Source organism: Homarus americanus, unplaced genomic scaffold, assembly GCF_018991925.1.
Source record: "Homarus americanus isolate GMGI-L3 unplaced genomic scaffold, GMGI_Hamer_2.0 scaffold25483, whole genome shotgun sequence".
NCBI lineage: Eukaryota > Metazoa > Arthropoda > Malacostraca > Decapoda > Nephropidae > Homarus > Homarus americanus.
Window position 1 is genome coordinate 5,619,108 of NW_024726235.1, and position 26,503 is coordinate 5,645,610.

The 26,503-nt window shown below is 46.6% G+C and overlaps 1 protein-coding gene across 2 annotated transcripts in view; it reads left to right on the plus strand.

Moving 5' to 3' along the window:
- The first annotated feature begins 6,405 nt into the window (after nucleotides 1–6,405).
- Nucleotides 6,406–26,503, plus strand: part of LOC121865470 (solute carrier organic anion transporter family member 3A1-like) — a 75,286-nt gene continuing 55,188 nt past the window's right edge. Inside the window, exon 1 of one of the 2 annotated variants that reach the window (XM_042364934.1) lies at nucleotides 6,406–6,481. The gene's annotated coding sequence lies outside the window, so the exon portion shown is untranslated. The remainder of the gene's footprint in view (nucleotides 6,482–26,503) is intronic. The other variant, XM_042364935.1, reaches the window with a different exon arrangement.

Consider the following 26,503-nt stretch of genomic DNA (forward strand, 5'->3'; position numbering starts at 1 on the left):
TTCCGTGGTGAGCGCCCGAGTGTATGTCTGACCTGGTGATATTCTCCAGGCATTCAGTCCATCAATCAATAGACTCCAGTGTTGAAACCTGTGTAGTAATTGTTAACGTTTCCAAAGCTTCTCCCAGTTTGGTCTTGACTCTTAGTTGGTGATATTGTCCTGTTTTTTATTGTATTTAGTTCATTTAATTTCTTTGTTTAACTTTTGATAGAGGATGTGTGGTGGGGGGCGGGGCTTGTCTCCGTCAGGTGGTTCCCCAAGGTTGGGTATTAGGTCCATCTTGTTGTTTCAGCGATGGACACACACACAGTTCATTCTTACGCAGGTGATTCAGCCCACCATAGATCCTTCACTCATACTACTCCAATCACCTAACCTAATCTAACCTAACCTGACCTAATCTAACCTAATCTAACCTAACCTAACCTAATCTAACCTAACCTAACCTTAGATTAAAACCGTAGATGTCATTTCTGTCAGTGTTGCTACCCTTAAACCCTCTATAAAGCCATTAAGAATCACTCACACCCGGGACTAACTCTGTGTTGATGGAACTCCCTGCCCCCCCCGTGTACTATATCAAGTAACATACAGTACACCCTCAGGCTTAACATACATCACTTCTAATACCTTCAGTCGTTAGCCAGAGGACGCCATTAGTGAAGACATGTGGCAGGATACCTTTATTTTATCTTCCTAAGCTATTTATTTAGAAGAGGATACTGTGTGTAGGTTTGTTTATTGTAGCTTGTGGTGTGGCTGTGTAGTGCTTGTGGTGTGGCTGTGTAGTGCTTGTGGTGTGGCTGTGTAGTGCTTGTGGTGTAGCTGTGTAGTGCTTGTGGTGTGGCTGTGTAGTGCTTGTGATGTGGCTGTGTAGTGCTTGTGGTGTGGCTGTGTAGTGCTTATGGTGTGGCTGTGTAGTGCTTGTGATGTGGCTGTGTAGTGCTTAGGTTATAAGAAGTATTTGCTTGATACATTGTGTTAATGTCAGTCCTTCATCTGTGTTATGTAGGTGTGAGTAAATAATGATGATTGATATAAGTGTGTGGCACGATGGATGACCTTGTCTTGCCCTGAATTATTAAACGTTGTCTCGTTCTTAGCAACAAAGACTTCCGCTGAATGACTCTTAACACAACGTCGATAACAACAGTGGTGGATAAACAAGTTAACTATTGTATGTATGTGACCATGTGGTCGTAGGTGGCCATGTGGGCGGAGGTGGCTATGTGGGCGTGAGTGGCCAAGTGGGCGTGGTTGGAGGTGATCACAACTGTTTGATGCAACCTTTACGTGTGCCAGGTAAATAGGTCACCAGGTATTATGACTCCGCAGATTCTTACCTGTACCAGTTCTTACCTGTGAGAAGCATCGATGTTTGTTTCCCAGTTTACAGATCCAAGATGTTTAAAAATTACCAAATTTGTTATATATTCGGTATAAGACTTGTCGTTCGTCCCTTGCCAGTTGCTTCACTAGTATGACCTTCTTGTTGTGGATGGTGATGTGGCAGCGCTGGAGGGGATATCTCTGCCACGTCTGGGCCTCAAGCGTATTATGACTCAGGAGACAGGTGGAGGGTCGGGGAGGGGGAGGGTAGGTGTGGTGATTAGGGTGTAAGAGGGAGGATGGGGGTGAGGTGTGGTAGGTACGGTGGGAGTGGGAAGTGAGTGTGTGTGTGTGTGTGGTGCTTGGAAAAGAAAGGGAGAGGAGAAATGGTGGTGTGGTTAGGGTGGAAACGTGTGGTGCTGTGGTAGAGAGTAGGTGGTGTGGTTGATAAGGGATATGTGCGTGCGTGCGTGTTGGGTAGAGAAGGGAGGTGGGGAGAGTAGGAGGTGTGAAGGAGAGGTTGGTGATGGTGTGGAAGGGATAGACTAGTGGTGACGGAGAGGGACAGGGGGATGTGTGTAGAGCCAGGGCTAGAAGGGATAGTGGCTAGTTAAGAGAGAGTCGTTCCAAACAACTTAAGTACAGGATGGTTGGGCAGTTAAGGAGTTAGACTTGATGGGCGTTTGAGGGTATCGGCAACTCTCGTCAACTCCAGATTGACTCAACAGGATATGATGATGGATGAGGAGATGACTGGGGAGGAAGGGGGAGGGAGAGGGGGAGGAGGGAGGTGGTAGGGGAGGAGGAGGGAGGTGGTGCTTGGGGAGGAGGAGGAGGAGGTGGTGCTTGGGAGGAGAGGAGGTGGTACTTGGGGAGGAGGAGGGGGTGGTGCTTGGGGAGGAGGAGGAGGTGGTGCTTTGGGGAGGGATGAGGGAGGTGGTGCTTGGGAGGATGAGGGAGGTGGTGCTTGGGAGGAGGAGGGGGTGGTGCTTGGGGAGGAGGAGGTGGTGCTTGCTGGGAGGATGAGGGAGGTGGTGGGGAGGATGAGGAGGTGGTTGCTTGGGGAGGAGGAGGGGTGGTGGAGGGAGGAGGAGGAGGTGGTGCTTGGGGAGGAGGATGAGAGGTGGTGCTGGGGATGGGGAGGTGGTGAGGGAGGGGGAGGAGGTGGTGTGTGCTTGGGGAGGAGGGAGGAGGTGGTGCTTGGGGAGGATGGAGGAGGTGGTGCTTGGGAGGAGGAGGTGGTGCTTGGGAGGAGGAGGTGAGGGAGGGTGGAGGGGAGGAGGAGGGAGGGAGGAGGAGGAGGTGGTGCTTGGGGAGGAGGAGGAGGTGGTGCTTGGGGAGGAGGAGGAGGTGGTGCTTGGGAAGAAGGAGGAGGTGGTGCTTGGGGAGGAGGAGGAGGGAGGTGGTGCTTGGGGAGGATGACGTGTGGGGACAATGGAGGAGAGAGGAGAAGCGATGTAATAGAAAAGGAACTGGAAGAAACGCAATAGACGAGAAGGAGAGGTGACACAAGAGGTGATGAAGGAGAGGTGACACAAGAGGTGATGAAGGGGAGGTGACACAAGAGGTGATGAAGGGGAGGATGTACAATAGATAAAGATGGTGGGGACGTGTACTGATAGAGGATAGGAACCTAACCTAACCTTAAAACCATTACGATTGAGACTCATTAGAATTAGGGCCGATTAAACCTGGACCCATTAGAATGGACCCTTACTCCCAATGGGCCCAATCTTTATGGTGAAATTAGGTCAGATTTGTATGTATATTATGTATGTTGTATGTATATCATGTATGTACTCCGTTTATATATATTACTTATTAGCCAGCAGCGTGTGGCAATGCTTTTATCATGTCACCACACGCTTAGATAATGTGCCTGGCGACATCTGGAAGCTGCTAATGTATCACTTGCCACATGTCTCCTGAGAGGTCAGAGAGAGGTCAGTTGACCCATAGAGAGTGTAGGGGAGAGCCGTCTTTGCTTGCACCTCTGTATAGATCCAGCAAATAGAACCTACAAAAACTCTACAGGTGTTTGTGTTCGCTCCTGTAGTTAGAATTGAGTACCCTGAACATGTACAAGATTGGGGGTGAACGAGGCTGGGTCAGGGTGACCAGTCAACACTAGAGGTGTGGGACCTCCCGATGACTCACCCTCCAGCGGGCTGCCTGGCGCGTCGTGAGGTGTACGATCAGCTGGTACTTATGACTGTTGTAAAGTGTGCAGTCACGTGCGTTATGCGGAAACTCACGTTGTAAGGTTCGAGGTGTGTGTGTGTGTGTGTGTGTGTGTGTGTGTGTGTGTGTGTGTGTGTACTTTTTCTATTATTATGAGTGTTGTGTGAGTATGTGAACGTTTACATATGCACAGGCACACTTGCGTGTTAAAACTCGTGAACACATGTACACACACGCAGGCAGTCAGGCGGAGATAGAGAAATAAAGTTCATACTGACAAGTGGCAAGAAGGAAGGGAGATACAAAGAGAAAGAGTGAGAGAGAAAATGATAAAAGATAGACTGACTAAAATAAGAAACCTGATGTTCCCCTTAAATATTCAATCAACACTATACAGTCCACATCTTCACTGATTCCTAGCAATGAAATACTATTACTAATAATTTAAATTTTATTTTTGAATATCAGGAAAAAGAATTGCATGCGCACACAAGTCGTCAAGGCGGATAACACTACACATCACCACCTTCCTAACGGGGCGTAATAGCGGAAGATGTCTGTAGTTTTTTCTCTTCAGTGATTTTTGTAATGTTGTGATTTGAAAACCTGTAATTGTAATTTTAACCGCACCTGTATCTGTACTTATAGCTGTACGTGTACATGTTTCTATATATGTATTTCTGCCTGAAATACATATACACACCTGCATATGTAGCTACATCTGTATTTGTTTATGTACCTGTACCCGTCCCAATGTGGTGTACCCCAAGGTGGCTCCGGCGGCCATTGCTGATCATTACCTCAGATGATCAGCGCTTTGTCGTGACACCATCAAGGCTCCCTCACACACTCCACTCCTTGTGAATTTAATTAAACTCTGTGAAAGGAACCGTGGAGCGGTGGGCTGGGTGCTCGGCGTCAGTAACCTTGGGAGGGGGGTTGAACTCGGCCTCAGATCACAGCAAAATCATGTCCTGCCTCCTGTGTGTGCACCAAGACCCAGGTCAGACAGACACGGACGTTGGTGGGGCCCGTTTAACTCGTTACCAGATGTGATTTTTAAGTTGATAACGAGGTGTAATGAAATGTGTTATACCGCTTTGATGATGATGATGACAATGACAATGATAATAATAATAATAATAATAATAATAATAATAATAATAATAATAATAATAATACCAGTTTGTGAGGTAAATAATAATGGATTTATTGGGTTTAGTCTGACCTTTGATGTTAGTTTGTATTATATTTAATTATTTAATTGGTTAATTGCTTTTATGGTCAACGGGGAAGTGGTGTGTGTGTGTGTATCGGGAGGGAGGCGGGGATACAGGTGTGGGAGTGACAGTACAGGTGTGTGGGCGGCCGTGGGTTCAGCGTGGGGACGGCCCACGGTCACCTGGGCACTGCAACATCCGGACTCTCCAACCCTCCCCACTCTCTGCCTCCTCCTCCCTCCCCTCCTGCCCCTCCTCCCTCCCCACTCAGCCCTCCTCCCTCCCCACTGCCCCTCCTCCTCCCTCACTGCCCTCCGCCTCCCTCCCCACTCCTGCCCTCCGCCTCCCTCCCCACTCACCGACCCTCCACTTCCACCCTCCCTCATCACTCTCCATCTTTACCCTCCCCTCTTTCATCAACCCTCCATCCTTAACTCCCTCCCTCGCCATCCCTCCTCCAGTCACTTTTTACCACCTCCCTTCCCTCCCTCCACCCTCTCCCCTTAGTTTGTTCACCTCTCCACTCCCTGATTGCCCCTCCCTCCATCTCTCCTCGTCTCTACCTTCTTCCTCCTCTCACTTGCCTCTTAACTCCTCCCTTCTCACCTTCTATCTCTCGACCCTCTCCCACCTCTCTCACCTTCCCCGCTCACTTTCATTCCTCCCAACTCCTCTTCCTCCTCTGCCCTCTCTCCCTTCACACCCCCTTTCGCCCCTCCCAGGACGTTCATCACGCACTGTTACCTCCCTCACCTGGGGTCTTCATTGACCTACCTCTGGCCCTCATCCTCTTTCTTCGCCCTCCTCCTCTCCCTCCGGTGCCTGGCTCTATCCCACACCCCCTTTCCCTGACCTGTCACTTCAACAGTCAGACACGTTTCCCCAGGAGTTGGCTGGTTGGAGCACTTTGCCCACTGTTGGTCCAGCCAGGTCAGTAAAGCACTTACTCGAGAGACTTTAACGCCTCGTCTTAGGTTGACTCGAGGTATCTGTTCACTGAGGCGAATAATACAGTGGTTTATCGGCTTCTCACCTGTGTTTGTTTAGTCAGCTCACTGTCCACATTTCATGATCTTACTGATGGATGTTTTTTGTTCCCTACGTGAGGGATTTTTTTTTTCTTAACGTAGCCAGTGACTGAGTTTTTGTCACCCCTGATTTTATTTTACGAGTGAAAATACAGGTTTGTCTATAAATAACTGACAGTGGGTGGGTATGTGTGTGTGGGTGGGTTGGTATGTGTGGGTGTGGATGTAGGTTTGTGTGGGTGGGTGGGTGGGGGAGTTACTTTCTATGCATAATATCGTGCATGTATGTATTTATTATTTACTTTTCCTCTACTTAATTTTTTTTTTACAATATCTTTAAATTCTGGTTATGTTGCCATCTTTTATTACCTTAACTATTATATATTTCTGTCAGTAATATCGTCCATTAATATTTTTATTATGTCTGGTAATATTATTTCTATTTATGATCTGTATTTTATTATGACAATTGATTTCATCAGTTTTAGGTGATTGTAATTTTTTGTGATTTAATTTTAATTTTCATTGATAATTTGGTATTTTATGATTTGTATTTTTATCTATTCATGTTTTTTGTTTCTTTCAATAATGTCGTATTTTGTTTTTGTCAATAATGGCGTCTTTTGTGTTGCAGGTTGGTGTGTTGGCCGTGACGTGAGGAAGATGGTTGGTGTAGGAGTCCTCACCTTCACCACCTGCCGCAGCTGATCGTGACACACTCGGGTATGTGTGTGTGTGTCTGTCTGTCTGTCTGTCTGTCTGTCTGTCTGTCTGTCTGTCTGTCTGTCTGTCTGTCTGTCTGTCTGTGTGTGTGTGTGTGTGTAAAAACAAATCATTATTCTATCTGTCAACTTGCTGCCAGTCTTCTCTTCCTCCTCACCTGTTAACGCTACATTGGCAGATTAACCTGTGTTTGTAATTAACTGTTATGCTGCGGGTTAGGTGAGGCTCAGTAGTAAGGTCAGCTAGATGTTTCTCCAAGTTATCAGCTCAAGGGTGATCAGGTTTTCGAGTCTCTACCATATTAGGCGAGATGGTTATGGGAGGCTGTATCTTGAGGGAAAAAAGTGAAACTAGTGATAATTCAAACACAATTATACCAAATTATAGATTCTCCAGTGATTAAATTATATGCCGTACACTATAAGTCGTAATAACTTTATCATACTTTGAAAAGTTTTGTTGGCTAAAGTTTGCTGGACTTTAATTAGAATCTTCGTAGTATTTTATATAATAAACTTTTACCACATAATACAGTATTAATATCTTTAATATAATGTATTTTATCTCCCCAAATTAGTATGTGGTTATAGTAACAAAACAACTCTAACTGTATTTAAAGGTAAACAACTGAATAAATTAATCGACATGATGTTGACCGGAGGTGTTTGGACAAGTATCTGGTCACGGCAAATAACCGTGTCATCTTTGAGGCTCTTGTCAACTGTGTTTGTTTTCTCTCGTCGTGCTGGTCGACTCAGCTGATCTATAAGTTCTACAACACGACACAGTTGGCAGTTTTGTCTGTTTTCATTTATATATACAAACATTCTTGCTCCCAGCGGTTGATGGCCTTGACGTAGTGAGGAATTAGAGGAACATTGTATAAGGCAGGTACAGTAAATGGCTTTATTGGTTGTCGTACTAACTGTTGACTATTTTACCAAACATTATGGAATCTTCATCATATCTCCATTATATAATTTTGATATCTGTAGATCATTTTACGAGCTATATCAATATTTCGTTCACAACAACATTGAAAGACACTGTAATTGCTTTTCGTTTACCTCACCCTCGACATTTGACCCTATGACCCTTGACCCTGTGACCCTTAACCCTTTGACCCTTAACCTTATGACCCTCGATACTTGACCCTGAAAACCCCAGTAAGCACACCACAGATTTGAGAGTTGTTTACATGTGTGTGTGTGTGTCATGGTCAGTGTTACATTGATCTGTTGTTTGTTGTGGAGTTGGTCGCTCGGGTCTTCCTCCTCCTCCTCCTCACCCTCCCCCTCTTCCTCACCCTCTTCCTCCTCCTCTATTTATTGGTCCTGTCTCTCTTCTCGTGTTATTCCCATCTCGCGGGGTAGAGTGTAAAGCGAATTTGGGAACTGGGGAAGAAAGATAAATAACCCACGAAATACAAGTGTGTGTGTGTGTGTGTGTGTGTGTGTGTGTGTGTGTGTGTACAAACCCGAGAACAATCACTTACACAACTATAGTGTCGGTATGTGAAAGTGTGTCGGGTATATCGGGACTCTGAGATAAGTGTGACGTCATACACAGGTGTCATGTCATGCGTGAGGTGTAATGAACAGGTATTTGGGGAGGGGGAGGGGAGTACTTTATGACATGACTGTATTATTAATGAGGAAATGTAGATATGGTGGTGATAGGTGGATGGTAAGTGAAGGGTGGTAGGTGGTGAGGAGTCGTGGTTCGTTGGTGGGTGATAGTGGTGATGCGGTCGTGGTTCGTTGGTGGGTGATAGTGGTGATGGTGGTGGTCGTGGTTCGTGTCGTGGTGATGGGTGATAGTGGTGATGGTGGTAGACGTGGTTCGTTGGTGGGTGATAGTGGTGATGGTGGTGGTCGTGGTTCGTTGTTGGTGGGGTGAGTGGTGATGGTCAGTGGTTCGTGGTTCGTGGTGATAGTGGTGATGGTGGCAGTCGTGGTTCGTTGGTGGGTGGTGTGGTGGTGGTGGTGGTAGTCGTGGTTCGTTGGTGGGTGTAGTGGTGATGGTGGTAGTCGTATTCGTTGGTGGGTGATAGTGGTGATGGTAGTGGTTCGTTGGTGGGTGATAGTGGTGATGGTGGTGAGTCGTGGTTCGTTGGTGGGTGGTAGTGGTGATGGTGGTAGTCGTGATTCGTTGGTGGGTGATAGTGGTGATGGTGGCAGTCGTGGTTCGTTGATGGTGGGTGGTAGTGATGGTGGTAGTCGTGGTTCGTTGGTGGGTGGTAGTGGTGATGGTGGCAGTCGTGGTTCGTGGTGGGTGGTAGTGGTGATGGTGGCAGTCGTGGTTCGTTGGTGGGTGATAGTGGTGATGGTGGCAGTCGTGGTTCGTTGGTGGGTGGTGGTGGTGATGGTGGTAGACGGTTCGTTGATGGGTGATAGTGATGGTGGTAGTCGTGGTTCGTTGGTGGGTGATAGTGGTGATGGTGGCAGTCGTGGTTCGTGGTGGGTGGTGATGGTGGTGTCGTGATTCGTTGGTGGTGATGGTGGCAGTGGTGGATGGTGGTGTCGTGGTCTGTTGGTGGGTGGTAGGTGGTGATGGTGGTAGTCGTGGTTCGTTGGTGGGTGGTAGTGGTGATGGTGGCAGTCGTGGTTCGTTGGTGGGTGGTAGTGGTGATGGTGGCAGTCGTGGTTCGTTGGTGGGTGATAGTGGTGTGGTAGTCGTGATTCGTTGGTGGGTGTAGTGGTGATGGTGGCAGTCGTGGTTCGTTGGTGGGTGGTAGGTGATGGTGGCAGTCGTGGTTCGTTGTGGGTGATAGTGGTGATGGTGGCAGTCGTGGTTCGTTGGTGGTGGTAGTGGTGATGGTGGCAGTCGTGGTTCGTTGGTGGGTGGTAGTGGTGATGGTGGTAGTCGTGGTTCGTTGGGTGGTAGTGGTGATGGTAGTCGTGGTTCGTTGTGATTGGTGTGGTGGTGGTAGTGAGTGGTGATGGTGGTAGTCGTGGTTCGTTGGTGGGTGGTAGTGGTGATGGTGGTAGTCGTAGTGTGGTAGGTGGTGATGGTGGTAGTCGTGATTCGTTGGTGGGGTAGTAGTGGATGGGTGTTACAGGTGGGTGATGGTGGATGGGCTTTAAATGTTGTGTTGGAAAATGAAGGAGGATTTAGAGTTAAGAGCAGAGGATTATGGGACTGGTGGAGTGGGAGGAGACGGGAGCAGTTATGGGTTGGTGTTGAGGGCGAGTCTTGGTGTTGTTGGTGTTGAGGGCGAGTCTGGTGTTGAGGGCGAGTTGGTCTTGGTGTTGAGGGCGAGTCTTGGTGTTGAAGTGAGTCTTGGTGTTGAATCAGGTGTTGAGGTTGGAGGACTTGTCTTAGTGTTGAGGGCGAGTCTTGGTGTTGAGGACGAGTCTTGGTCTTGAGGACGAGTCTTGTGTTGAGGAGGACGAGTCTTGGTGTTGAGGACGAGTCTTAGTGTTGAGGACGAGTCTTGGTGTTGAGGGCGAGTTGGTGTAGACTTGGCGTTGATACTGACGTGGAAATATATGGGTGAGTGAGAGTGTGGTGGGGTGGGTACGTGAGTGGGCTGGGGGTGGGTGGGTGGGTGGATTTGCACCTATCACATAAAATTCCGGGATGATGGCGATGATGTTTCCTGTGTGTTAAGCCTCGTCATCCACTCTGTGTGTGTGGGGGTGTGGGGGGTGAGGGTGTAGGTGTGGGGTTTCTGTGTCCGGTATATTGAGTGTTCCGTTATATGTTGTAAATACCGGGACCATTGTTGACACTACATCCGGTTGGTGTTGTTGGTTCTGTCTGGTTGTGTGTATAATTTTGTTAACACTTCGAGGACCATGGTTTAACTCCTTCCCCCTTTGAAGATTAAAGGCTGAATGCTCGTCTTTAAATAGTTATTGTTTAAACCTCTTAGTTTTATTTTAGGTTAGAATATCTTGTTCAAAGGGTTAAACCATATCCCGCTGCCCTGAAAGGCTTATAACTTAAGCCATCGTCCTCAGAGGGCTGTTTCCCCGCCCAGTAAAGATAGAGAGAGAGAGATGGTGTCCGTCAGTCCTGCCTCCGTGTGTCTGTCTCGACGTTCCGTGGTATTGTATTTTAATCTCCGGCTCAGCGAAGTTGTGGGGAAGGGAGAGGGGGAGGGGTATAAAAATGGCTTCTTTCTGTCTGTCTGTCTGAGTTTTGTTTCCGGGGCATCAGTAAAAAAAAACCCGCTATTTTAGTGAAATATTTTTGCTTAAATTAACTTGATAAAGAAACTGGGACCTATGTGAACGAGATTGATTAGTAAGGTTAGAGTATACTGTGCCAGATGGTAAACCGTCAAAGGTAAACTAACTTGAATAAAATTTTACATTGTCTTCATGATGTTGAGGTCAAGTATCTCGCCTGTGTGTGTGAGTGAGACGCCTGTACTGCCACATCACATTTACGATCAAGTGTTGGCAGGAAGTTTATGGTGTGATAACTACGCTGTCTCCGGCCACACAGAACCACTGACTCACCCAGATAAACTTTAGAATTAACTTTATAGCGATATCAAATCCTAGACGTGAAAAATGTACTGTACCTTCACACTGCATGAAAAGTTGTCTGGTCCTGTTAAAAAAAAACTTGACTGCCTCGTGAGGATACAGGTACTTGGCCAGGCAGTGTGTGTTTATTTCCAGTACAGGTAATGTTTTCCTGGAAGCCTGCAGTTATCACAGTTCCTCGTATGACACACGTGTTATCCTCGTTTGTTTAATTACTCCCCTGTGTAATTATAGGTGATTGAGTGTTAAATACCTGGTAATAATTGCTATCCTCTTTAGTTTCGGGTAGGACTGGTAATTAGGGTACTTAGCTTGGGCAGTGCCATGGTGTGGGTGGTGGTGATGGTGGTGTGGTTTGGTGTATGGTGATGGTGGTGTGGTCTGGTGTATGGTGATGTGGTGATGGCGTAGTGCTTGCTCAAGGAGTTAATATAACACAGTCTGGTCACCTCCCGACTTATGAGACATTATTTATTGATACGATTATCTTTATTTTAATGTGATTGTCGTGATGGATTATAGGATTGGTAGATTATAAAACTCTATCTCTCTTTGTGATTGTTTTCATACAGTAAAATTGCCCCCAAAACTGTATCCTGAATCGTATACATGGTGGAGGTACTGTACTGTATGGTAACGTGAACAGTGTTGGAAAAAAAAAAGACTACGAACTGAATCACTAAGCCATGCTGTATATACTGTGTGTGTTTTTTTAATACAGACGACCATAACCTAACCTTAACCTAACCTAAGGGTACTAAAAAGGTTAGGTTAAGATAGGTTTTTATTGCTTCGAGTCACTGGGAAAAAAATAAGTGATTTTAGGGGTCATGATCGAGGTAGGTATCCAATTTTAGCTATTTTGTGGATCTACCGGCCAGCCTCCTGTATTATAGTGGTCAGCTGGGCCGGGTGGTCAGTGGTCAGCTGGGCCGGGTGGTCAATTGTCAACTGGGCTGGGTGCTCAGTGGTAACTTCATTTAAAATTTTCCATGAAGAGAACGAGTCTACTTTCAATGTAGTCTCTGTGTAATTTCGACGCCATATTTAAAGCCATATTTGTACTGTAGCTGTAGTGAGTCAGGGAAAAGCTTTAGTGTTGATTTTTAGGGATTCTCTGTATTTTCCTTCATTGTTGAGGCTGATCAGGCCATGGTGTTGTGGCCAGGTAGGTGAGGCTGATCATGGTGGCCATGGTGTTGTGGCCAGGTAGGTGAGGCTGATCATGGTGGCCATGGTGTTGTGGCCAGGCAGGGTGAGGCTGATCATGGTGGCCATGGTGTTGTGGCCAGGCAGGTGAGGCTGATCATGGTGGCCATGGTGTGTGGGCCAGGCAGGTGAGGCTGACTGGCGGTGGCTGGTGGCAGGAGGTAGATCGTGATGGCTGCGCCGTGACGCCATACCTGGTGGACGTCACCAACACATCACTTTGTTAAAGGTGTGCTGCTGGACGACCCCGCCGGGTTATTCCTGGGTATGGTGGTGTTTGATGGTGTGGTGTGATATGGTGGTGTGTGGTGTGGTGGTGTGATGTGGTGTGTGGTGTGGTGTAGTTGTGGTGATGGTGGGTGTGGTGTGGTGTGTGTGGTGTTTGGTGGTGTGGTGTGATATGGTGGTGTGGTGGTGGTGGTGGTGTGGTGTGGTGTGGTGGTGTAGTTGTGGTGGTGTGATGTGGTGGTGTGTGGTGTGGTGGTGTAGTTGTGGTGGTGTGATATGGTGGTGTGTGTGGTGTGGTGTGGTGGTGTGATGTGGTGGTGTGTGTGGTGGTGTAGTTGTGGTGGAATGTGGTGGTGGTGTGATGTGGTGGTGGTGTGGTGTTTGGTGGTAAATGGTGATGGTGGTGGTTGTGGTCGTCCATGTGGTAGAGGTCGTTATTTGTGTGAGTGTTTGGATATATTTGTGAGCCTGTGTGTGTGTTATGTGGTTGTTTACTCTCTCTCTCTCTCTCTCTCTCATTTTCAACATATCAAAAGATTCATCCTCACACGCCCTTTACTACACGTCCGGAGCTTGTCCGTGTGGCTGGGCGGGCGGGCGGGCGGGCGGGCGGCTAAACCAACCCAACAGTGTATAAAAATCGTTCTTCCTATTTTGTTGTGGTCCGTGTGTGTTAGTTTAGTGGGGCCATAAAGCTCAGCCCGGCAGCCAATAACAGGAGACACACCCGAGGGAGAGTACCTTACTGTGTGTGTGTGTGTGTGTGTGTGTGTGTGTGTGTGTGTGTGTGTGTGTGTGTGTGTGTGTGTGTGTGTGTGTGTGTGTGTGTGTGTGTGTGTGTGTGTGTGTGTGTGTGTGTGTGTGTGTGTGTGTGTGTGTGTGTGTGTGTGTGTGTGTGTGTGTGTGTGTGTGTGTGTGTGTGTGTGTGTGTGTGTGTGTGTGTGTGTGTGTGTGTGTGTGTGTGTGTGTGTGTGTGTGTGTGTGTGTGTGTGTGTGTGTGTGTGTGTGTGTGTGTGTGTGTGTGTGTGTGTGTGTGTGTGTGTGTGTGTGTGTGTGTGTGTGTGTGTGTGTGTGTGTGTGTGTGTGTGTGTGTGTGTGTGTGTGTGTGTGTGTGTGTGTGTGTGTGTGCGTGTGTGTGTGTGTGTGTGTGTGTGTGTGTGTGTGTGTGTGTGTGTGTGCGTGTGTGCGTGCGTTTATGTATTAAAATAGTTAAAAAAAATGTCTTCAGAAATCTACTGAGACTATACACAGTGGAGGTACCAGTCTAAATCCTGGGATCCTCATACTGACATACAATACGGTGACTGGTCAGATAGGCCCCCACTCATATTGGAGACCTAACTTAACCTCACAGCTATGATTGGGGTCCCAGTACCTAATGGGTGATTTAGAACTGTGGCCAATTAACGCTGAGGAAAATTATAAGTGAGGACAATTAAGACTTATCCCCAATTTTCATGGTTTAAGTTACGTCGAGTTTAATTGAGCCTTAATTAAGCTTTGGCTCATTTGACCTGTAACTGGCAACGGGGGGAGGGAAGCGTCAAGCAACCCCCCCCCCCTCCTCCCCCCGCCCCCCCGGATCTAACTTCTTTAATTATATTTTCAACTTGGTGGACTCGTGGGGGTGGGGGGGCGGGGGGACTGTGGCCGCGTGTATCTTTAATCTGGTCTGGTGGGGCCCCCAGTCCTAATAGGCCCCAGTCTAATGTGTTCCTTCTCTTAATGGTCAGGATAAGTTGGGGCCCTCTTAGCACGAAGGGCCTATCCTGATGGCCAAGTTACATAGGCCCTGATGAAAGCCCGGCCCTAATGGTCAGCTTAAGTTAAGGTTTGTGAGGACTTCCTGACTCTCAGTCGACCACACGATACAGATTTGTTTTCTTCTGTGATTTGGTGATAATGACAGTGGCGAGGCGGGGGACTCTGCCGCAGTGGTTAGTTCTTGTTGACATGGCTGCTTCCCCGGGTACGTCTGTGTGTGTGTGTGTGTGTGTGTGTGTGTGTGTGTGTGTGTTATATCTTCCCGGATACATTTGTGCGTTTGTGTTTACGAGTCTATTTGTCTTCCAGAGTTGAATGTCTGTGTCTTTCTGTCCATGAGTTTCTGTCTCAGCCTAGTTATCTCCTACCTGTCTGTTTAACTGTCCGGCTCACCGTTCATACGTCTCAGGCTCACCAGCTTAGCCTTAAAAATAAACCCAAGTGAAAATTCCCCAACGCACTAAAGCCTAAACTCCTTGATCTAAAACACAGGTAAATGATCTTAGTGGACGAGTAATCCTGCAGGTGAGGGTATGTACCTGGCCTCCCTCCCTCCGTCGGGGTTGTTGTTGGTGGTGTAATGTATAACTGCGCTTTAACAACTGAGGTCTATAACTGCGTCATCAGGGATTCCTCTCATCATCTTCTGTGTCAGGTTTATGGCATTAGTTTCGTCCATTGTAGATTTTAAGTGAGTCTTGATCGGTCACGGGCGAGGAAAATTTTAATCCAGTGATTCTTTGAGAGACTACAGGACTGCCCTCCGTTATCTATGTCTCCCTATTGCTGTCGAGGGTCTGTCTCAGTGTAATGTAGCCGCCGTATATAATGTTATTTTTGACATTTACTTTACCTTAGCTAGTTAGGGGTGATAGGACGTCTTTACATGTGAGGAAAGTGCAACGTTCGATCCTGTGAGAATTCGACCCCCGGGTGGTTCCGTCACTACTGCCAGGAGCCACAACCTCGAGGGAGGCTAACTGAGGTCATTGACCTAGCAGTCTCTCTCTCTCTCTCTCTCTCTCTCTCTCTCTCTCTCTCTCTCTCTCTCTCTCTCTCTCTCTCTCTCCACATTACCATTTCGTCCATTTAACATATACTGTACATCCCCTCAATGACCTTTTTATAGTATGGACAAAATTACTCTTGACGAACCACCTTGGGGTGACCTTTAACCCGCGACGGCAGAAGGATGCCAGAACACTACTGTCATCTTAACAAGGTCCCTAGAGAGAGGCGTTGACGACCTTCCCCTCTCCCTCCTCCTCTTCTTCTTCCTCCTCCTCCTCCTTTCATTGGGTTCTAATTATCATCTTAAGGTCGTGACTCCGTTGTGCTCCCCCGTGGCCCACTGACCGGAGGGAAGGGTCCAGGGCGTCGTGCTGGTTACTTATGGGTGCTGGCTGGCTGGAGTCAACAACCGCACGGCAGATGGGGGTAGAGATGAAGACGTGTCAGAACCCCCTCACCCCCTCTTCCCCCTCTCCACCCCCTCTTCCCCCTCTCCACCCCCTCTTCCCCCTCTCCACCCCCATGTGCTTTTTGGCTCCAGGTTAACCTAGACTATTTAAACTGATGTGTATCGCTTAATGATCCGTAATTATAATGGGCCTAATGACCCCTTAATCATAATGGGAGTTAAACAAAATAGGTAGGTGAGATATTTGGGGGGGGGGGAGCTGTTAATAGACTTGAGGCCCCTTTAACCTGATGCTATATAACTAATCTCTTCACCTTTCAACTTTTCTACTATTCATCGTGATTGATTTTTTTCCGATTATCTCTATTCTCATTTTCATCAGCATATTATTCACCCGGTTTTATTATTTTTCCTCCCTTCCTCTCTCTCTCTCTCTCTCTCTTCCTCCCCTCTTACACATCTCTTGTTTTTTTTTCACTCTCTTTCATGTTTCCCTCAGTGACGGCTTCCATCCCACCCCTCTATCTGATAATCATCTCTTTTCCCCTCACTCTCCCCTCTCTGGCGTCACTCTCTCCTTTCTTTGAGTCCTTTGTGTGTTAAGACCTCCCTGATCCCTGTGTATCCAGATCCAGTACCTTAACCTAACCTAACCTAACCTAACCTAGCAGTCTGACTTCCAGGGATCTCAATCTCTCTCATATACGCGTGCGCAAGAGAGAGAGAGAGAGAGGGGGATGGAGTCAGTATTGTGAATGCTTACCTGTGTATAAATATGTGTATGTAAGAAAAGAATAAAACAAAGAAACAGACACACGGATGAAGAACGGGGACAGACAGACAGACAGACAGACAAAGGGTGGGGGGTGGTCCTCAAGGCGCCACCAGCACACCTCTAGCACCTCAACATTCGCTGCACATCTCAGAGTCGTCCTCCTGAAAAATACTCGCCATTTCGATTATCCGACTCGGTGGCTGGTCCCATTGTTAGCTGTGTGCATCACCCTCTTGCTGTCTTATTACGCTGGTGGGGGTGGTTGGTGGGGGGTGTGGGTTGTATGTGTTGCATTAGCTGGTTGGGGGGGGTTGTGTGGCGTCCGTCCTCTGAGCTATAAACTGTAGTGTATTATTCTTGCCGGAAGTGACACCAGATTTCCTCTCTCTCCCCGCCCTCCTCCCATTCCTCTCTCACTCTTTTCCTTCCTATCTCCTCACCTTCCTTTCCTTCTCACCTCATCCCCTTCCCCTCCTTCCCCCTCTCCTCCTTCCCCTTCCCCCTCTCCCTCCCTTCCCCCTCTCCCTCCTTCCCCTCTCCCTCCTTCCCCCTTTCCCTATCCCCTCCTTCCCCCCTTCCCCTCCTTCCCCCTCTACCCTCCTTTCCCCCTCTCCCCTCCTTCCCCTCTACCCTCCTTTCCCCTCTCTCCTCCTTCCCCTCTCCCCTCCTTCCCCCTCTCCCTCCTTCCCCCCCCTCTCCCCTCCTCCCCTCTCCCCTCCTTCCCCCTCTACCCTCCTTTCCCCTCTCTCCTCCTTCCCCTCTCCCCTCCTTCCCCCCTCTCCCCTCCTTCCCCTCTCCCCTCCTTCCCCTCTACCCTCCTTTCCCCCCCTCTCTCCTCCTTCCCCCCTCTCCCCTCCTTCCCCCTCTCCCCTCCTTCCCCCTCTCCCCTCCTTCCCCTCTCCCCTCCCTTCCCCCTCTCCCCCCCTCCTTCCCCCCTCCCTGTAAGTAAACAAAAACAACCCATCCTTACGCCTCCTGTGTTGTCATCGGTCCGCCATGTTGGTGTGTCTGATAGGTCACATTTCCTCAGGTCAATTAACTCTTCTGATGAGACTTGACAAACTACCTCAACCTCGTCAAAGCTAACTGTCTTAACTTGACCTGTTTTATACTCTAACTTTGGTTTATATATCAATCTAAATTCACCTAACTTAGCTTAACGTAACCTTGCTTAATATACCAGTGTTAACCTAACTTAACCTACCTTAACTTAATCTATTCTCTATCCTAACCTTGCTTAATCTATCAGTCTAATTTAACCTAACCTAACCTAACGTACCTCTCGTCTAATCTGCCTTAAGGAACCTCTGATCTATATTAACCTAACCAAACCAAACTAAACCCATGACTTTAGTATGAAAATTCTTGTGTAGATCCCAGGTTTAAGTTTAGTTCAGGAAGGTGTCGTGAGTGGTGGTGACGGCCGCCTCCAGTAATTTATATAAAAAAAAAGGTCAAGCTCTTAGGTGTCGGTATTGTGTAATGAGTGGCGTGGCGGAGTGTACACATAATCCATTTTCGTAACTGATGGACACAGGTTCGATACGACTGCAGTGGGTTAAGTTAGGTTAGCGTCTGATGTTGATTTCCTTCAAAACTGTGACCTTGAACTTTGACCTTTTGACCGTAAAAAACACGTTGACTTTAATATTTTAAGAGACAGAGAGACACACTGAGAACACACGTAGCAAGAGACAGAGAGACAATAATAAATATAAACAGCACTGATCTCCCTACTCACGAGACCTTAGTTAGCTCGTGTAATAATGCAGAGAGAATGTAATGATCTATCAGGCAGTAAATCCGACGTGATACTGGGTGGTGATGCAGTGTCTGTCTGTGTGTTATAGTGGTGGACGGTCGCCTGACACACCGTGATACAGCCAGGTATAAGTGACGGCCGCTGTGTGGTGTTACGTTGGACGTGACCTGTGGTAGGTGCCTCATGAGATGGAGTTCGAACGTGACGGGGCCGTGACATGACGGGGCTGCAGCATGACAGGGCCGTGATATGACGGTGGCCGTGGCATGACGGGGCTGCAGAATGACAGGGCCGTGATATGACGGGGCTGCAGCATGACGGGGCTGCAGCATGACGGGGCTGCAGCATGACAGGGCCGTGATATGACGGGGCCGTGGCATGACGGGTCCATGGCTTGACGGGACCGTAACATGATGGAGTAATTACTTGTGGAGCTGCGACATGACGTAAAAACAAGCAAACTGACCCGTGACAAGACGGAATCATAACGTGACAGAACGGAACCGTAATAGGGCAGAGAAAGGACGAGACGAAGCCTTAATATGACACAGTCAGTACAGAGAGAGAGAGAGAGAGAGAGAGAGGATATTTGGAAAGGGTTGTCAACAGGTGATAAGAGGGTGGGAGGGAGAGGAAGGGATAAAGGGAAGGTATTGACGGAAAAGAGGTAAAAATAGGAATGAGGACGGAGGGAGGGGAGAGATAGCAGTGTAATAACAGTGGCTACGTCAATGCAGCCCTCACTTGTGATTGGCTAGTTTATAATAACACCAGCTACGTCATTGTTAATCTCATTTGTGATTGGCTGGTGTGTAGTAGTAGTAGCTATGTCACGACTGCTCTCACTTATGATTGGATGGTTTAAAAAGATGCAGTTGCTGGACAAATGAACTCCTATCTTAATAGGCTTTAGTCAGCCATGCGAGCACCATTTCTAACTGATAAACTGACAATATATTCCCTCGGGTTCTGTACAACTTCCCACTTACTGACCCAACTTTATCATATTCTTTCTCATCCTTGTTTATTCTCTGCTCTAACTCCTCTTTTATTCATATATACATGTGGTTGAATGTGTATTTTTAGTTTATATGAATTGTTGTATAATTTATGGCTGTTGCTAACCTTATCATGCTCATTCTTGTAGGGGAGTTAATGCTCATGTTGGGGGTGTGGGTCGTCAATGTGTGTCAGAAGTGTTAGTCCTGGGGAAGTGTGGAGTGTCTTAAATTTCCCTTTCCCTTTCCTCCTTCCTCACACATCTTATAGCCTTTACCTCCCCTCATTCACAGTGATCAAGTTGGCCTAAGGTAATGTACAGTGGTAGTAAAAAAAATATTCCATAAAAAATACCAATCTGTACTGAACCTTTTGTTTTACGTATATAAAATAATATTAACTATTAATAAACAAAAGATTACTAACCTTACAAACTATATAACTTTATCTTCTTGTTTATATAAGGCGTAAATATTTTCTTCGTTCAGCTTTGCGTCTCTAAATAACTCAGATTAGCTTGGGGAAAAAAGACTGCGTGTCTACTAAGTGCAATATCAACATCAAAGCACATCTCCATCCGTGCAGCCAGAGAGCAGAGCGACGATGCTGGAAGGAGCGATGTCAGGCCTGCATAACTCACCCTGCCTGCACCTCACAAGGGAAAACCAAACCCGTGTGTGTGAGTCAGTGATGAAACCTTGATGTATTGATTGTCGAGGAGAGGATAACCCGAGACTGGTCGACCCTCGCTTACTCCTTCACACCTTACACTGCACGGAGGATGGAGGCGATGATAAAACTGTGACAAGAAATGAGTAAGAGAAATAATAACGAATGCGCTGACAGAACTGTGAAAGTAAATAAAGTAAGTAGAAATGAATGGAAGGTGAATGTGATTATAGAAACGAGTTATTTAATGAAATATATTATATAGACAACGACTACGATACTCAAAATATGAAAAAATAAAGATTGATGGAAATATCAGGGGGGAGTACAGTATTTTGAAGACAAAGTGTGTGTGTGTGTGTGTTAGAGTTTGACTTGTGTGTTGGTGTTGGAAGTTATTGAAGGGTACAAGGAATTATCGAGTGTTTGGCTGTGTACTGTGAACCACGAATAGACAACGTGCATATGGTATTTCTCTTTCCGTCCATCTGTCTGGTTGCTGTCTTTCTGTCTTATCTACCCGTCATTCTTGTCTGTCAGTCCGTCCGCCACTCTTTCATTACCCTGTTATATCCAGTGTCGCCGTTAATGGATCTCAGATAAAGTTGGTGCGCCATTTTTTCATCACACAAGGAAATTACTTATTGATTTTCAGCTCAGTGGGTCCAAGGACACGATTACTAAATGAAGCTTTATTGTGTTCCCAGTGTTGTCTCCTTAATGCTCCCAATAAACCAGTGTGTGTGTGTGTGTGTGTGTGTGTGTGTGTGTGTGTGTGTGTGTGTGTGTGTGTGTGTGTGTGTGTGTGTGTGTGTGTGTGTGTGTGTGTGTGTGTGTGTGTGTGTGTGTGTGTGTGTGTGTGTGTGTGTGTGTGTGTGTGTGTGTGTGTGTGTGTGTGTGTGTGTGTGTGTGTGTGTGTGTGTGTGTGTGTGTGTGTGTGTGTGTGTGTGTGTGTGTGTGTGTGTGTGTGTGTGTGTGTGTGTGTGTGTGTGTGTGTGTGTGTGTGTGTGTGTGTGTGTGTGTGTGTGTGTGTGTGTGTGTGTGTGTGTGTGTGTGTGTGTGTGTGTGTGTGTGTGTGTGTGTGTGTGTGTGTGTGTGTGTGTGTGTGTGTGTGTGTGTGTGTGTGTGTGTGTGTGTGTGTGTGTGTGTGTGTGTGTGTGTGTGTGTGTGTGTGTGTGTGTGTGTGTGTGTGTGTGTGTGTGTGTGTGTGTGTGTGTGTGTGTGTGTGTGTGTGTGTGTGTGTGTGTGTGTGTGTGTGTGTGTGTGTGTGTGTGTGTGTGTGTGTGTGTGTGTGTTGTGTGTGTGTGTGTGTGTGTGTGTGTGTGTGTGTGTGTGTGTGTGTGTGTGTGTGTGTGTGTGTGTGTGTGTGTGTGTGTGTGTGTGTCATAATGAAAGGTGTCGTCACTCTATCGAACAACCAACACAGGGAAAACTCTCGTAAAAAGTCAGGTCGATACTATGAAGTTAATAATAACCCCATCCTTCCTTCCTCCATTGTAGTACTTTGTCTCTTTTATTGCTCTATTGGTTTCCTCTACTGACGTAAATTTTTTTTTTTCTCTCTCTCTCTCTCTCTCTCTCTCTCTCTCTCTCGTGAGACAATGTGCCGTCGACGGAGGTAGCTACACAGGTGAGCTAAAAATGCGCGAGTGATCATTAATTGTGTTTTATGGTTTCAGCTGACAGGGTTCATGAGTAGTGTGTGTGTTGGTCTATACGGAGGTCAAGGTCAGTGTGTGTGTGTGTGTGTGTGGATATCTGTGTATACTGTACATTTGTTTTTGCTCTGTGTATGTATGTATGTGCGCGTGTGTATAGTTGTATGCCTGTGTTTATACATATATTATATCTGTATGTTTATGTATGTGTGTGTATATCGGGGTGACAGTGGGCGAGCAGCCATCGTGACGTCAACACATCCTCTGGTTTCATTCAATAATTAAACTGTCACTAACTCGACTCTGTGTGACTTTTTGTTCCCATTGTCAAGTTTCCTCTGCCTGAGGCGGAGAAACAACGCCTGGCGGTGGCCGTGACTTGGAGTGGTGGGGAGTTAGGGGGGATATGAACACACACACACACACACTCGGTGCAGAATACTCCGGCTACACCAACGCTCTCGCCACCCTGGAAATGCCATCCCTCAGTGACCTCCACCACCAAGCACTGGAAAGGTTTGGCCGTGGACTACTGCACCACCCTCGCCACTTCCTGCCACCTGCAGCCCCCCACCCAACTCGCGCATACCGCCACTACAACAAAATTCAGCCGATAAGAGCCCGCACCGATAGATATAAGACCAGCACCATCCCATCTATTGTTAAAATAATAAACAACTCCTGATTTATGTACTTTGTACAGCCCTGTAAATGTATTCAATGCATATTATATCGTATGTCTAAATCAAATGTAAGTCTATATTTTCAGCCACCACCGCTCTAAAAATAAACGGTACATTATTATTATTATTATTATTACACACACACACACACACACACACACACACACACACAGTGATAACGCCAAAGGTAAATGGCACTCGAGATATCACAAGCAATTCCTTTTGAAATGATGCAATTTTCGTCTCAACCGCCGCATGGATGTTGGGAATGTAATGTCTTATATATATAAAACACTCTCCTACATACGGCTCTTTCTCTTATTAAACCCAGATGGACGTTAGGGATACACGGGATAATTACAATGATATACAGATCATAATTACACTGATGATGTATTTATAATTACGTCACGAATATTTTCTTTATTTTAACTTGTTCATAGACCGAATTAACGATCGGGCATTGGTTGAGTGGTTTAAGGTGTCACGCCATAAGACTTTAGCACCTGGAAGATTTTTTCATCCACTAATTATGATTATTGATAAACACCTGTGTTATACAGGAACAGGTGTGCTGTTAATACAGGTACAGAAACAAAACACAACAAAGACATTACAAGACCTGGTGTGTAGTGCCTGGGTCGTCCTCCTCAACACTCGAGTAACTGCTTGATGCCTCGGTAATTTGTTATCGACCAGGCACACACACCCCATTGTTATTACTTCTCCTCCTTACGTGTCTACATATATATTAGTTAAGCCAAATTACTTGTTATCATCCTCTGTGTGTCGTGCTGCTGAACCCTAATGGCCAGGAGGCAGGAATACACCCGCCAAGGTCAGCTTCCTGCAGGTCACTCACCCTTAGAAATGACTCTTCCTGACCCACTGGATTCTTGGATATGACCTTACCTACTCGTGTTGACATGTCGCTTCCATGTTGTTTATAAACTTAAACAGGGATCCATCGTGGCACTATTTTAGGAACAGTGCCACATGACACCTTGTAAGAGACTTTAGTGAGATCATTTATGTATTGGTGATGATGTTCCTCTGTGTTAATTATAGCAGTCGTTACCTGTTGTAAATTGTTCAAGATTTGCTGGCAGTTGGCATGTGAATTATGGCTTATGAATTACAGAAAGTTTACTATACACCACTGAGGTTAGTTAACACAATGCTGAGTGAATTATACATGATGAGATGTGGCTGATTGTTTGGTGTGTGTGTGTGTGTGTGTGTGTGTGTGTGTGTGTGCGTGCGTGCGTGCGTGTGCGTGGTGCTCCTCCGTTTATGTAACACGATATAACCCTTGAGTGATTTAGTGATCAACTGTCGGTGTATTTTTAGTCGTGGAGTGGGTGTGTTCAGTGTCGCTTTCCGGAAACTGATACTCAACTGCGTACGGTGAAATAGTGGGTAAAAAATAACACGTCTATATTTATTTCATGGCGTATCGCAGATGGTGAGAACACGCAGCAAAGGTTCAGTATTTTGGTATCAGCGGAGTGAGTACGACAATAATACACTGATACATTGTGATTTTTATGTGTCGCGTTACTCTTCTGAAGTCATCCAATACATTAGTGGTCAGTGTTCGTATCCTGAGGTTGAGATGTGTTAAGTCTCGCGTTATTTGCATTTTTTCCCCCTCTCTCTCTCTCTCTCTCTCTCTCTCTCTCTCTCTCTCTCTCTCTCTCTCTCTCTCTCCATGCGGTACAGACACTCGTTAGCTCTTCCCTGGTCACTAACTAATCGGTAACTTTCATCTTCTGGTAAAGACAATTTTCATGAATTTTTATCATATCACAAAATCAGGAATTATAAGCACTGGTACACTCACCGTATATACAGTCGTTGAAGGAAGTCCTGTGCACCCACCCACTGCATCGCCTCGTTACCTCCCACAGTATCGTTTTGTATATAATAAAATGTGGCGTTCGTTCCCCGTAGGCTTAACAACGTACCCGCTCCCTCACCGTAACTGTGTTGTGGTAGAAATGGTTGTTCCTTGTACGCTGTTCTCGGTGTCTGGTTAACCTTGACCCACTGTACTGTACATCAATATATGTCGTTGGTGTCTGACCTTCACACTGAATATGGACGATAAAAAAGTGTTGTTTTACTATAATGCAAATGTGGGTGGTGACTGCTCGCATCTGACCTTGCCTCCAGACGGTGAAATTGTAGTGATTATTATGTTAACTGAAGGACTTGACCTTGGAAGAGGGTGGCTGGCGCGGGTGGGCGCCTTGGGGGTCGTGGGAGTGGCGCATTATATCCTTGGGGCCGCGCCATCCGCGCCAGATTACGTTATCTCAGCTCCCAGCTGATGCTGGACCCCACCTCTCCCCTCCCAGCCTCTCGCAGTCCCAGGCGAATTGTAGCCTCCTTCATCTTGTTATGGAGGAGTCCTCTGGAAGGAACTTTTTTCTTGAGATAACTTTATCTTCTTCCCCGAGTGATGTGTTTATATACAGGACGTGTATAAGTGATGGTAGGACAGGCATTGTTTTAGAACATTGTGTATTGAAGGCTCTTAGCCCTAACACCGTCGGTCACCTAACTCTCCCGTTCACTGTACACGGGACCCAGTCTTAATGTACCTCAGTCTAAATGAAGTTACGCTCGGTTAGGCTCATGTAACCTACAATAGAAGACAGACTCTTTGTTTCTCAGGAAGCCCGTGTAAGTCCACAGTCATAGAGTGATCTTACGGAACACATTAGTGACACAAATAATCCCAGTAATGAACCTGTGTAAATACCCAAGAAAAAAATTATCTCCGAAGGAATGTAAATATTTAAAAGTCATCTGGTAAATTGAACCAAGATATAAATTTCCACTGTTCTCAGATTGGACAATTTTTCAAGTAATAAAAGCGACATTTTTACAGGACCTTGAGACAAACACTCCCGAGACTACACGAACGCTGTAAATACATCAACTTAACGAGTAGACTTTGATCATATTTCCTCAGTTGCGTCACATAGCTCTATGAATACCACCTTGACTGACTGAGACTGACTGAGAGAATTTATTGAGTATTTATGCAACTCACTGATAAATTAACACATTATCAGGGCAGTGGATACCGATGATGGAACAACTCTTTAGCGGACTATATTACCGTGCCAAGATGATGCAGGAACACACACGCACCAAGTAATACTGATAGCGGAATAACTCAGTAGAATAAGAGATCATGTGAGTTTATGGTAGTCAGGAGTGAGATAAGGTCAGCTGTGGGAAGGTACTGACGCTGCGCTGTTGTTGACCTGGAAGAGGGTGAGAGGAAGGGGGAAGGTAGGTAGGGGGGGAGGGGGTGATGGGTGGTGTTGCTGACGGTGCTGGGCGGCTGCAGGGCGGCAGTAAGAGGAGGAGCTGGGTGATGGGTGGAACTCCTTTCTCTAGAGATATGGGACAGTTTATTCTTTAGTGTGTGTTGGAGAGCTCCCTCCCTCCCTCCCTCCCTCCCTCCCTCCCTCCTTCCTTGGAGTTAGAGATGGCGGGGAGGTCCCTAGAGGTACCTCGTGTTGTAAGACGATAATTTTGTGTTATTACCTCCCCTCTCGCTCGACGGCGCTGGGTGTAGCGTTTGTTTGCTTCGTTTGTAGGTTGGAGTCAAGGCTAAGAGGGTGAGGATGGAGCATTTGCTTTGTTGGTCCATCCATCCATCCATCTATCTATCTATCTATCTATCTATCTATCCATCCATCCATCCGTCCGTCCGTCCATCCATCCATCCATCCATCCATCCATCTATCTATCTGTTATCATTAAGTCTGGCGTCCGTGTTTACATGTGTGTGTGTGTGTTGTGTAGGAGCTTCATCTAGTACAGTTGCCACACTTAGTATTATGTGGGAGATGGTTAATGGATTATGCTGTTTTACCCGTTATTATTATTATTATTATTATTATTATTATTATTATTATTATTATTATTATTATTATTATTATTATTACTGGTTGTGGTAGTAATGTAATTTTTTTACCCCCACACCTTTGCTCCTCACCTCCTCCCCTACCCTTACCTCCCGCCCACCTTACCTCACACACACTTACCTCACCCACACCTTCCTCACCCCCACCTTCCCTCACCCACCCCTCACCCGTCTTTGATCATCATAACTGCTGACTCGTGGGGAAAAACGGCTCCACAACTCCGTCTTGGATCTGTGAAATGTGTGACATTTCTTGTGCAAATGTTGGGGAGGTGACGAGAGAAAATCGTTGTCATCTTTGTTGTTAGCTGACTCTCCTGGTGGCTTTGTCCTCGGTGCTGACAATCCACAACCTTTCTTTCTCTTTCTTTCTCTTTTCTTACAACAAACCTGAATTTCATCCACTGTTC